The following is a 14,738-nucleotide window of genomic DNA, read 5'->3' as shown; positions in this document are numbered from 1 at the left end:
GAACCCACTTCTCATGCCTGAGAGCCACGGCCAGAGCCCCTCTCTCTGGGTGCCAGAGGCTGGCCGGTCAAGCTGTTAATCAGGTTCTCAGAGCGTGCTGACCATCACAGCAGGGCAGTCATGGCGGTTCGCTCTATCAGACTCTCCAAATTCCCTGATATGTTTGGAATAATATCAGAGTTAAGAAAACACACATGCGTGCACACACACACACACACACACACACACACGCCCTGCACTTCAATTCCAGCAAAGTCCTCATAAGTTATACGGTGACTGTTGTGATTGAAAATTCATTTTCTCACTTTATGTAGCAAGAGGAGGGATTTCAGGATCCCAGGCATGAAACGGGAAATAATGTCATAAACACAGAACTACTTCCTATCCTGGTGGATCTCTAAGACCTGGTAACAAATCAGATGAATTCTTGTTTTATTGGGAAGCAAACTGATATCTGTCTTTTATGCCTTGCCAAAAATGGGATAGTGGTAAGTTTTTTTGTTTGTTTGTTTGTTTAAGACTTTATTTATTTATTTGACAGAGAGAGAGACAGCGAGAGCAGGAACACAAGCAGGGGGAGTGGGAGAGGGAGAAGCAAGCTTCCCGCCGAGTAGGGAGCCCAATGCGGGGCTCGATCCCAGGACCCTGGGATCATAACCTGAGCCAAAGGCAGATGCTTAACGACTGAGCCACCCAGGCACCCCTAGATAGTGGTGAGTTTGATTAGAAATTAAGGAAATTCATTCAGAACTTTTGAAATCTGACAACAACTCTACATGCATAGCCATTAAAATTCAGGCATAGAGAAAATAAATGATAGTTGAAATCACAGACCACAAATATGAAAATTTATAGAAAAATGCACATATAAATATAAAAGCATAATTTTATATTTATGAAGTGGATTGCTATAAAAATTTGAAATTCTCTTCTGGCAAGTTGAAGCTGTATTTCATTTGGCTCCATCATAGTCGGCATAAATGGATTTTACAGCACCCTACCCACCTCAGTTTGTCATTTTAATTTTTCACACATTTTTCTCTCTTGTTTGGTATATTCTCCATCTTATTAAATTTTGGTCTCTATGATTACCAATGTCAACTGGCAGCATAATTATTTTTCATAAATTAAAGAGATTCATGGGGCGCCTGGGTGGCTCAGTCGTTGGGCATCTGCCTTCAGCTCGGGTCGTGATCCCAGGGTCCTGGGATCGAGCCCCATATCGGGCTTCCTGCTCCATAGGAAGCCTGCTTCTCCCTCTCCCACTCCCCCTGCTTGTGTTCCCTCTCTTGCTGTGTTTCTGTCAAATAAATATAAAAAAAAATAAAGATATTCATAAGTGCCATTTGAACTTAATATTAGAAAATCACTCAGGAATTCATGATCCGACATGGCCTCCACTTGTTGGTGATTTTTACCCTTTGGTGCCTTGCCTTGCCTTCTGGTAATGGGTATATGATTACAAATGTTGCCACACAGAAACAGTATCATAAGAACTGGATAAATTATAAGCAGCATTTGCAAAATGCAAACCTCCCAATATTTCCAAAAGCTACTTGGTAGGACTTTTTATGGCTATGATTGTAACCAAAACCCTGAAGAATTTACAGAAACCCCTGTGACCCATATGAAAACCACCAGGATATGGTCTCACACACCCCACAATCCTGAGCCCTCCTTCCCTCAGCCTGAAGAGGTCGGAAGTCCCAGCAGAGGTGGTCTTGCGGCCAATGAGCCTCTACCTGATTCTGTGCAGAGAGGCGAAGGGGTCAGGAGACACTGGTGCCCACCGGCATCCCACGCAGACTTGTTAGCAGTTGTTCCCTCACCGCTGAGGGCTTTCTACCATCTGAGGCTTAGGTGCAGTGTTCCCAGGAGCCCCAGGGGTTCGAGGGGAGCACATCTGGGTGGGTGTACAATGGGGTGGGCTGCAGCCCTGCACGTCCAGCTTTGAACACAGTGGATTCACTTCTTTCTGTTGTTCTCTACAGAAAATTTTTCTCCAGGACAAAAGATTGCATAGACTTTAAAGAATTAAAAAAAATGTTTTTAAACTCTGAATGTAGAAGACTTCCGGCTCTGGGATTACATAAACCTAGGAATAAAACTATAGTTTTTAGAGCTGCGAGAATACAAAGAGACAAAGTGAAATAGCTAAGGGGAAAAAACCCAGGTGGAAAACAAGGACTCCATGTTGCCCTTGGGTCCACAGGTCCATCCTTCCAGTGGGTTCTGCCATTGCTGCTGATAAACCATTCCACTGCTTCCTCTGGCTGCAGATACATGATCCCCTGAAGGCTCCTGCCCGTAAGTATGCCAGTGGCAAGGTGAAGATGCATACATTAAGGAATTGTTCCAACATGGAGTCCTGAGCTAGGGAAGGCCTTGGAGATTTTCTCTCTGCCCTGCCCTTCGTCCCCAATACCAAGAAGTTTTCACATCATGTTCCAATAGAAACAATCAAAATTAAAAGTTCCCTGAGAAAAATGCAGACATCTCAGTTTTTTTCTTTTATCTCACTCCTGCTGAGTTCCTGTGTACTTGAAAATACTTTTTTAATCTGAAAAACCTAATCTGCTTTCAACTCTTATAGCTACTTGCACGTGTTTCCTTCAAAACAAATGTGTCAAAAGTCCACTTCCAACACCTCAAGGATTCTCTCCCAGATCTCCTTCTGCATCTGTTTGCTACGTGCTGCTAGTGTTTCGAAACAGAACACAAATGTGAAAGCAACCAAGAGAGAAGTAATTAGCCAGGAGCCGCAGAAACAAACACTCGTTCTAGCCAAGACGCTTAACTAACTCCCATCAGCATAAACCTCCCAGGTAATTGAATTAAGGTTAATACAAACCTTACCAAAAAGATAAGAAGGAATGGGACTCTGACGATCATTCTCAATTTACTAGAACTTTTGAATTACTATGGACAGGGTTAATATTTTGTTAGATACGTCTTTTGATGGAATAGAACTTCAACAGACTGTGTGTTGGCCCTCCTTAAGCCAAGTGGATAAATATCTGAGAACCTCCCTTGTTTTAGGAACTGCTTGTGGAGTGTGTTAGGTACTTTGAAAACTCAGCTGGCTTCTCTACTTAACCTCTGTGTGACCTTCTGAAAGTTATTGTGTGAAAATTATCTATATTTATTTTACATACACAATGGGGATCCCAGTGTTGGAAATACATAGTGAGATCATCTAAATACAGCCCTTACTTCGTGCCTGTCTAAAAGAAAGTGACCTACAAATTAATTCCCTTTTAGTCCTGTTTCTTTTGCAGTTCTATAACACCTGTGAAGCAAGTGGTCATCCTTTACAGGACAAACTAATTTAGGCTCACAGAGAGTAATCAGATAGCACACATAGGTCTGTTGGGCTCTCCAGCTATATTCTTTACATTGTCCCATTGGGGCTTTGTTCTTCCCCTGAGAGCCACGGTAATACAATGAAGATTTAGCTACAACACGTATGATTCACAGGGAAGTGGGTTACAGGGAGAGGTGAGCAATGGAAAAGAAGTAGAAAAATACGAAGACACATAGCTTGTGACTATATATCTTATATTTGGTCTTGGAAGTCCTGCAAAATGGCCATGCCCTTCCTGGAGATGTTGGAAGAAAAGTAATGGGAAGCACAGTTTACTGGTTTAAAACAATGGTTTTGCTGGAGGAGGGCATGGATTTAGTCCCTCAGGAGGACATCAGGCAATGGTTGGAGACGTGTTTGGTTATAACGAAGAGGAAGAGACATTACTGGCATCTGGGGATAAAGGTCAGGGATGTTGCTAAACATTTTACAATGCACAAGACTGCCCCTCTCGGGCGCCTGGGTGGCTCAGTTGGTTAAGCGACTGCCTTCCGCTCAGGTCATGATCCTGGAGTCCCGGGATCGAGTCCCACATCGGGCTCCCTGCTCAGCGGGGAGTCTGCTTCTCCCTCTGACTCTCCCCCTTCTCATGCTCTCTATCATTCTCTCTCTCTCAATAAATAAATAAATAAAAATCTTGGAAAAAAAAAAAAAGACTGCCCCTCTCAACAAAGAATTATCCATCCCCCAAATGCCAATAGCACGGAGATTGAGATGCTCTGGTTTAAAATGAAAAATCCAATAAGAAAAACATTCTTCTTTCTTCGTAATGATTTCTTTTTGGTAACAGTCTGTAAATATTCTGGCAGTAATGTCAAGTGGAGGTTTGCTCGGTACATTAATTCTGAATTGTGAGTTTGCAATGGTTCTGGGTGAGAAAATTAAGTGTTTAAATATATGTAATGACTCTAATACTGGAAGGAAGAAAACCTGGAAATAATCGGTCTTCGAATTATTTAGAAGTTTTAAACTGAGAAAAATACTATAAAATCTTAAATGTTGAGCTAAAATAAAATAGTACAATTTCCTCATGTCATTTTTCTTCTTTCTGCTAGAGTCTGAATTCCTTTCCTTAGATTATTTGGAACCTGGAGATCTGGAACAAGCCCAGCATCCAAAATCGACCGTGCCTCACAGAGAACACCACGGGAAAGATGAAGTCATGAGTTTAAGATTGCTCTAAATCCGTGTGTTGCATAAAGCTTCCATGTTTTCTTCTTTTGGCTTCTCCCCTGGCAAACACAGACACTGAATCCAAACAGGATTACATAAATAACATTCTACAAAGAACAGAATAGATGTAATGTATGGTTTAATGGTGTGTCAAAAACAAGCCTTGGAAGTACATTTGCTAGTGAACTCCATAGTACAAGCACCTCTAGCTTGCTCACTGAAAACCAACGACTTGTGGAGGAAAAAAAGAAAGATACTTCATTTTCTTACCTCACACAAGTCTTGCTAATACCAAAAAAAAAAAAAAAGCACTGACACTAAATGTTAAGTAGAGTCCACAATGTTGACCCCAAAGTTCAGGATCGCATTGTTGTGTCTGGTTCTCCGTCTGATGGCAAAGAGGCTTCTGTCTCCCAGATCTAATTGGAAAAATCAAGTTGGGTTTTCCGTGTGGTAAGTCCTATTAGCAAAATTTTAAATACACTTTTAAGAAAAACATATGAATGTGTAATACTTTCTGGTTGGTATGGATAGATGAAAGAAACATTAATTTTTTACATGGAAAATTTATGACCCCAAAGTCAGTATGTATCCAAGAGCTTCACCAAGGCACACCAATAAAGCATTCACCTACTGGGTTATGTTAAAACAGGGCAAGATAAAAGTAAAGTTAGTTCATTTCTTCCCATCACAACAAAAACGTTGATAAAGAACATAGTTGATATCAAACAGAGCTTCCTGCTGGCTTCAGTTACCTGGGAGTTCGGAGCCTGTGGTTTGAATAATGTTTCCCCTACAATAGGAATGACAGCAGAAGTGTGGAGAGACTGATGGGGCTTCCTGCAGGCTCAGCTTTTAGAGTTCAAACTCATTCTTTATTCTCAAGTAGAAACGATAACAAATGTCTAAATAAATAGTCACTGATCTTCTGATGTTCCTTTTTTGGTGTTGGAAATTACATAACAGTTCATCCAGCAGAGGTGAGCTGACTTCATCAAACTGCATTCCAGAGTTATGTAAGGTTTTGAAAGAATTAGCAAAGAATAGTTTTAATTTTATTTGAAAATAAATGTCTGTACAATGAGATTCTTGAAGAAATAAGGTTTAGGCGGTTCAGGCATTGACGAAAGATGCTTTGATAGTAAAAAAACACAAAACCTATAATATGAATAGACTTGGTATGCATGCATAAGTTCTAATTTTAATAAGTACAATTTCTGTCTCCTCAGTTCTGGATAACATTTTGCCAAAATTATAAAATTTTGATGTAAGATCTTATAATTAATATGAAATATAGCACCTACAGTGAAATTCACAATTTTTTTTTCTAAAAGGAATGCCTAAACCAATGTCAAACAGATATGTACTTGATCCTCAGATCAAGCAAGGTACTTGGCTACTATTTATCTGATTTTCAAGCACATCAATAAAAATACATAGGCAATGCATTGTATAACTGCTTACATTAGTTTTTAATAGTTTCCAACCATTCAAATGAAAATTACAATACTTAATTATCATTCCAATTTTTGAAATCTATATATGATTCTGTGATTTAACAGATACACTTTAAGTAGTACCCAGAGGAAAATACTCTAACTTCTGCTAAATTAACAAAGAAGATTGTGGCAGGAGTCAAACTGATTGAGCCATAGAGCCCTTTTGATTGGCCACCAGAGGGCAGCATCCTCAAATGGTTGTGGGTGGGAGAGGTGACAGAATGGAGGGAAGCTAGGGTGGTTAGCTGCATCTATTCCGAATCTCAAGGCCTCATACTCTTGTCTATTTTCCCAGTTGAAACCCAGAAGTGTGAGAGTAAGGATTTTTTTATTCCAACTTTTCAAAAAAGTGGAAGAAATTCCAAAGCAGAAACAATAACACTTTAATAGCACTTAAATGTGCCCAGCACTGTTTTAAGTCTTTTACATATATTAACTCGTTTGGTCCCCATAACAACCCTGTGTGTGCACACTGTTATTGCCCTCAATCTTACAGCTTAGGAAACTGAGGCCCGGGGAGCTTCAGTCACTTGCTTAAGCCAAGGAGTGGAGCTAAAATTCAGACCAAAATGGTTGGTTCAAGGGTTCAGGCATAAGATGTCTCTACTGGAACTGAGACTTCCTAAAGTTCTCTTTTTGCTACTGGGTCATCAGCCTCTCTGCTGGAGTGTAAGTCAGATACTGATTTCTTCCTCTTACTCCATCGTCTTTTTTTTTTTTTTCAAGATTTTATTTATTTATTTATTTATTTATTTATTTATTTATTTATTTGACAGAAAGAGACACAGCGAGAGAGGGAACACAAGCAGGGGGAGTGGGAGAGGGCGAAGCAGGCTTGGGGCTCCATCCCAGGACCCTGGGATCATGACTTGAACTGAAGGCAGATGCTTAACGACTGAGCCACCCAGGTGCCCCTGACTCCATCTTCTTAAAAGATATAATTCTGTATTTTTCTCTTATTTTTTATGAAAACCCATCTGTAATTTGAAAAGTGAGATGCATTCTGTATTTCCTTAAAATTCATACAACATTACAGGCATATCTATCATATTAAGACTTTTCAGAAAAAATGATGTCCATTTTAGGTTTTGAGTTTTCAGAAGGCAAAAACTAAACGTGTACAAAAATAGATAAATACTAGAGCTTCAGCTGACACTGAGCTTATAAACTAGTTAAACTAAGACAACCTTATGTAGAGAAAAATGAAGACTATCTACAAAAAATATATTATTAAATTTTCATTATGATACTGAAAAAAGGTGACTAAAGAATTAGAATACAAAAAGGACAAATAGAATTGACTAATCCAAAATCCCAAATCAAAACAATTTTTAAAAATAAAGTTACAACCCCTATAGAAGATAGAAGTTGCAAATTAATATGAAATAAATTTCAGCTCTTAAGGAAAGAACTCATTCATTGATTCATTGATCCATTTGACAGCTATCTAGCACTAGAGGCAGATTTAGCGACCTCTTCACAGAGTACAGCCTTGAAATATGAGTAGGGTTTTCCTAGAAGAGGCAAAGGAGGAGAGTTTCCCAGCAAAGGCATCAGCAAAAGCGAAGCCCAGAGGTGTGGAAGAGCGGAATGTATTTGCAGAATAGCAAAGAGACATAATTGGGGGAGGCTTGTGGCCTGTGAAGGGAGGTATAGAGCAGGCGAGGAAGGCAAGGGGGCGTGAAGGGCTTGGAATGAAAAACTCAGTAAGGGACTCAACCTTTTATCTCATAAGAAATGGAGAACATGCGGATTAAATTCTAAAGCTCGACTAAAGTAGTATCTAATGTGCAAGTAAAAGGTCAAGTTTAGACATGATATTAAGTATTCGTATGAAAGGTTGAATAATGAGTTCCTTTAGGTTCACAGATGCTGCCAGATTGAGAAAGCATGCTGACATTTTAAATGCCTACATGAGTTGGAGAAGCAGTGATTTTTAAAGTGAGGAGAGGAAATTAGTAAGGACACTTAAACAAGAGCTTAGACAAGTAGTGTCTCCAGAGCATGCATGGGACGGGATTTAGATAATGACAGTTTGCCAACCAAGGTCTATCTGTCTCAGACCAGCAGAATGATCAAGAGGACCTGATGATCTAAACCAGACTTTTTCGAAAATAGGCACATGGCCCTCAAGCATTTTGAGTGCCTACTATATTCAAGGCATGGTGCTAAGAACTGGATAATCAAAGATGAAAGGGAGATGATTTCTGCCATCAAGAAGTTCACAGTTGTACAGGGCAAGGGAGAGATGGACAAGAAAACAGATCATTGCCCTAGAACTGAGACATCCTTTTAAAGAGCTGTCTGCACAGTTCTACAACATTAGAAAAAAGAAGAAACTAGTCACTCAGTAGAATGTTCAGATGCTTGCTGTCTGGAACTCTCAGGGTCAAGGATGCTTTCTTTTTCCTCTCCTCTTCTAGAAAATTCTATTTATCTCTCAATAAATACAGAGAGGAGGTTCCTAATTCTTTCCTCACCCCAGCTGTTAATAATCCCAAGGCTACTGAGTATTGTGGGATCCTGTTTGTGAGATAGATAGCATGGAGGCTGAACTGGAGAGCAACCCACTGTAGACTGGTTACCAAGTTTGGCAAATTCATTAATCGTTTATTCCGTCCCTATCCTTACCACATTCACCTATGAATGTGCCATACAGGCACAGTATGCATCCTGACCCCAACGGCTTTGAGCTTAGTTAGCCAGGAGACTCACTTTGGCCAACAGAATCTTAATGAACATGACATGTGCCTCCTCCAAGCAGAATCTTTAAGCGTACATGGTATGGCTCTATCCGTCTTGTGCTTCTGCCCTTAATTGTGAGACTAGCAAACCCCAGATGCTCCTTCAGCCTGCATCCCAGAATGAGAAGATACGCGAAGCCCTGCCAATCCTAGACAAGCCCAAGGTCAACCTGGAGTCATCATGTAAGGTGAGCAAGAAATAAATGCTTATTTTGTTAAACAACTATGATAATCCAGGTGAGAAATGATTGTGGCTTAAATTAGAGTAGAGACACTGAAGTCAGGATGTTGAGGGCTATGTAGGAAATAAAACCAAAAGGACCCTAGTAATTAATTGGAAGTGAAAGTGAAAAAAAAATAAAGGAGTGAATCATGATATCCAGGTTTCTGGCTCAACAACTGGAGGAGGGAAGCAAAGACAAGCTAAAAAAATTAAAGATGTTGGATTCTTTAGTGCATGCAAAGAAAATAATGGAGAATAAGTACTGAAAAATATTTTAATACACATGTGTGTGATTGTAATATTAAAGTGACTATCATCCATCTCTATTAAGCATCGAACAAGGGGAAATAAGCTTAATTTGCATGAAAAGAGGTTATTACACTCAAGAATGACACTTCTGATGAGAACGTTGTTAGATATTAGAATGCATTATCCATGGTATTCAAGGAATTTTCTTTTACAGGATATATTTAGTTCCAGATTAGACATGGAATTTTCAAATTAATTATGAAGGAATCTTTTCTAGCAGTGTGACTTTACACGATTCTTTCTTATTTTTCAATGACTTTGGCCGGGTTAATTTTATCTCTCTGAGCTTCTCACCGTCTGTAAAACAAGGAAATGGAACTAGACGATTTTTCAAAGCCCCTCAGCTCTTGGAAATAGAAAACGGACCTCAGCAGTACCGCAGGACATTGGAGAATAAACATCAGCCTAGTTCTCACAGATGCTGTGGCAGCTTTAGGAAAGATACTTGCGTAGAATGTCCTTTGATATTGATATTGATAGAAAGAATATGCTTTCTTTAAACCACTATGTACTTCTTTTCTATAAGGAAAACAAAGTGGTTAAGATTATTTTTGACATAATTAAAATGTGCAAAAAATGGTTGAGAAATGTAATTTCCTGTGGCCTTTTTTTTCCTTATGAGTATAAATTCTGAATGTTTAATGCCTTAACCCCTGCTTCATGTGCCAACAGAATTAAACTTCCAGTTTGGCCCAAATTGCTACGCTTTACCTTGGGGGAAATATTAGGCTAAGCAATGTACATATATATGACTTTGGACCTACCCCAGCATAAAACACCATACACAATACTCATAATTCCTGGGTTTGACAATCGAGCTGCTTTTACAGCTATTTGAATCCTAACAACTGGGTGCTTTAAGTATTATTTCATATTATTAAATGAGATTTTACTTACAAAGTGTCTGATCTATCTATCTATTAATTTTTTTAAAGGGTAGCCTTTAGTATTTTCACGCCAGGCTGTTGTCAAGACTCTATACATGCAGTAGTTCTAAATTTGCTCCAGAATAATTGAAATCATAGATTACCAATCAATGAACAACATTTACTGGGTAAATAGTCCTGCAGAGTCAGACACAATATAATGCAGAAGGGAAGGAAGCCAGTGTTAGAAATAGATTATGCCATATAAGATCAAGAGGGGAAGTTAGGTTGCAAAATAAAATTAAAAAAAAAAAAAAGAAGAACGTTTCTGATCACAGAGTTCCTCAAATCCCAAAAATAAATAAGAACATGCTGACTCTTGATCGACCAGCTGAAGATAAAGCAGTAGGTAATCTGAAATATAGGGGGAGCAGGACCAAAAGACCTATAATTATGAATCATGAAATAATTGCTTATACTATCAACCAAGTGTGCTTTATGCCCTCATAGCTAGCAAAGAGAGTTTCTGCTACACTCACAGTTTATAGGGAATAAGGGAATAATCTTTTTGAACTAAAGATGTCCAGAATGTAATTTTGCACAAAGATACTCAATAAAAATGTATTGAGTGATAGATTATTAGGGTCAAAAACCCTCAACTCTATAAAGGAAAACTAACTACTGTTTGATCTATTTGGCCCAACATACCCAGCATGGAATAATTAGAATATCGGCTATATGCCAGAGATCCCATACTGGTAATTATTTGTAAGCAAGTTAACAGTTTTTTTGTGGGAGGGGAAAAATCAAACAATGGTTATTTGAAGTCTTATTCTCAGTATTATGATATGAAACAGTGGTCTTAGTTTATGCACCAATAATAAAAGTGTATAATAATACCAAACACTCGTAGTGCATTCGTGTGCCAGGCACTGTTCTAAGCATAGTTATGTGTATATACTCACTTCTCACAAAAACCCTATGGGGTATGTACTATTATCCCCATCTTACAGATGAGTGAACTAAGGCATAGAGAAATAAGTTGCTTAAGAACACACAGCTAGTAAATGATAGAGCCAAAATTCAAATACAGGCAGCTTTTCTCCATTATCTGTGCCCTTATCCAAATATGTTGATGCCCCTCCAATAAACTAACTAAAGTTTATTTCATTCTCTCTCATAGGCCTGGAATTTCTCCCAAGGAAAAGTGTAGCAACACAAAGCAAGTCTCATACGTTCCATTGTTGCATATTTTCCTTGGTATATTTTAATGAATATTAATGTTAAAGGGAAATCTACTTTTCACAGATCTCCAGCCCATGCTCAATTCAATCTATTCTTTCACCTCTATAATATGAAAACCAAAATGGCAAATTTACTTATATCTTAATTTTTAATTTTTATTAATATTTCTTTATCTGCTCATCTAAATTTTGAGCAGAAATGGATGAAAAATTGAGTCCAAAAAGAATTTGGACACAGAATATAATTAGATCTTTACTTTATGTCCTCAAGTTTCATAACTTGTACCTACTTGTAAAATCATAATAGCCCATATAATCATTCCCATGAACACTGATTTTTCTGAGTGATTGAAGTGATAGAAGCTTGTCAGGTTTGTTATCCATATATATCGGGCAGTGGGGAAACCAGTAAGCCCATCCGCCCAGACAATGCCTAACTGCAGGTGTATTGGTCGAAGGCACCCTTATGGTGATCCTGCTGCAGTTTGGCTCCCACCCCCATATCCTATGTGTCAAGAACTGTAAAGAGTCTGAGATTTTTACCCCACATGCACTATCTTGGCTGCCACAGTTTCATGTATGACGGTAAAGACATGAGACTCGGCTTAGAGACAAAGGACTCTATTCTTGCTGGCACAAAAGGCAGCATGAATTTTCATGTTCACATCAATCCTCTAATCTCCTAAGTCTTGCTGGCATGATAAATGAAGATAGCTTGGGGGCATGTTGCCCATGGAGCGGGTTTGCAGCACAGCTAAAGAGTTCCAAGCTCAGGAAACCCTTTTCTTTTCTTTTTTTTTCGTTTTTTTTTTTTTTAAGCAAACCTGCCCAATCTTTGCCCCAGAGAGAGATGTTATTTGTAAGGGACAGCACACAAATCTGCCCTCAGCTCAGGAGATACACTGTGGCCATCTTCCAAGGCTATTCCCTATGCAAACATCCTTGAAAAGACAGTCCAGACCAAGAACAAGAGCCGTCAGTGCCTCGGCTCACAAGTCACAAGGAACACAAGAGATCCTCAGAGAATTCTCTCCTGATGCGCTTTTACTGCCAGACTCATGGGACCACAGCCATTTGTCAGCAACACCCTGGTATGCCCAGGTAGCTTTAGTGAGTGAATCAATTTGTAGTAATAAAGTTCTTAATTACTTAAGTTCAGTAATTAAGTTCTAACTATGATCCTCCAAACCACAGAAGCCTGGAAAGGCTACCAATGCTACTGACCCCAGAGACCAACCATCAGCCCACTAAAAATGACAGTAGACATTGCTCTAATTACTCAGAAGAGCCAAGATAACCCTGAAGGGTTATCTACTCTTTTCCCCAGCCTCCTCCTGTCCCTACTACCACCCAGAATGCATACAAATTACCTACCATTCTGCTTGATCCTTTCTGGATCTTTGATGGTTTATGGAGTAAGCAAAATCTGTCTCTCCACTGTCTTACTTCTGCCCTCATCATTCCTTCGGCCCTTATTAATGTGCTTACCCCATCCCACAATCTTGTACCCAGACTAATCGGGTACATCCATAATGGCCGAAGAGTTTCCCCTGCCTACACAGCCCCAGCCCTCCTCTCTTAACTGATGGATTCATTTTTTTTTTTTTCCCAGCTAGGTCTCATGTGCTCTAAGAAGGCATCTTTGTTTATTCCCTCACACATGTACCTGAGACGATGATAGTTGTTAATTCTGTGTTCTTCCACAAACCATGTACGAACTACTGTCAGCAGGCTTACCACCCACCTTGCATTATTATTACCAGTCTACATGACAGTTTCTCTGCCTAAATTTTGAGTGACTGGAGGTCAGAGGGTTTGTCTTATTAGTCACAAGTAGCCAATAACCCAATGCAATGCCTGGTGCATAGTGAGCATTTACAGAACTATTTGTGGAATGAATGAATGAATGATGCAGTCACACTGAGCACATTCGCAACTGAACACAAGTCTCAGAGGAGCAAAGACTAAAGAACAAACCTCTCTAGTGGTCAAATAGCAAGCCCTATTTCAGACAGGGTGCGCTTTTTCCATCCAGTTCATGTAATAGCAGAAAAAGGCTACCTGTAGAATAAGGATTTGTTACATCCACACCTGAATAAATCACTTGTTAAATACACAATTTAAGAACAAACTTAAAAATATATAGGAACCTCTCACAATTTCTGAAGAAAACGAGTTTATCTTATTTCCGTGATAACATTTCTTTTAAATTTTGACTCTTTTGGCTTGAGAAAGATCCATGATCAAGAAGAGCATTAGCCATATAGCTACTAAGAACTTTTTCTTAAAATCTGGAAAGTATGAAATTGAATTATAAGACTAAATTTACTGGAAACTTTAAGAACTAACTTTTCATTGGTAGGTATGTTCAAAGAAGTTGCAAAGGACACATTCCAGTGGCTTAAACTAACCCAAGTTTATTTGTTTTTGTTTTTGGGGGGTTTTGGCCCACATAGAGTCTACTGCAGCCCCTGTTCTCCAGGGTTCCTGTGCCTTTAGGATGGCTCAGCTGTGCACCTGCATCCCAAGTATGCACTCCCACAGTCCAGATGGCCGGGGCGGGGGGTGGGGGGGGTGGGCATGGAGAGTTTTGCACTGGCAATTAGGTGCTTTTGAAGGGACTAAAATTACTTTTAAATGAAACCCATCTGAACAATCAGCAGCCACAGAAAGAAACATTGCCTACACTTAAGCAGATATTCCCCAAAATACAGCTGCCATCCACCCCAAGGGAGTTTTCTGTTTGGAAGAAGAGTGACCTTTAGCGCTGGGAAGTGTCATTTCAGCTTCCCAGTGGCATTAAAAAGCCCAAGAGTCCTTCCTACTTTCCCACTGGAGTTCTAACCTCCCCATACACACACTTCTTTAGGTTGGTATATAAATATTTGCCTCTGGCTATTCAGTAAGTGACTGAGTATTGACTCCCGCCTGTGTATTCATGCAGGTGTGAATAAACTCTGTCTTTTCTCCTGGTCTGCAGTCAGTTAATTTGCAGGTCCCCAACCTTCAGAACCTAAGGTGACAGAGGAAATGTTTTCCTCCCAGCGCTTTCTACACACATCACTTCCATTCCTATTTCATTGGGCTAAGTGAATTATAAGACCAAACCTACACTCAAGCAGGTAGGAAAGTACATCTTTTCATTATGCCCAGATTAGAAAATAGTCAGAGATTGGTGAACCCTTATACTGCCTGCCTCAATGAGGGGTGGAGAAGAAAGGAGTTTTACTCACAACTGAGTCCAAAACAAAGTAGAAATAGAATGAGCTCCCCCAACATGACTTTTCTGGGGATCGTGTGTTGTTAAAGATGGCAT

The sequence above is a fragment of the Callorhinus ursinus genome, unplaced genomic scaffold, assembly GCF_003265705.2.
Source record: "Callorhinus ursinus isolate GAN/ISIS: 27379988/994484 unplaced genomic scaffold, GSC_fseal_2.0 scaffold6, whole genome shotgun sequence".
In the NCBI taxonomy this organism is placed as follows: Eukaryota; Metazoa; Chordata; class Mammalia; order Carnivora; family Otariidae; genus Callorhinus; species Callorhinus ursinus.
This window is presented reverse-complemented; position numbering follows the sequence as displayed.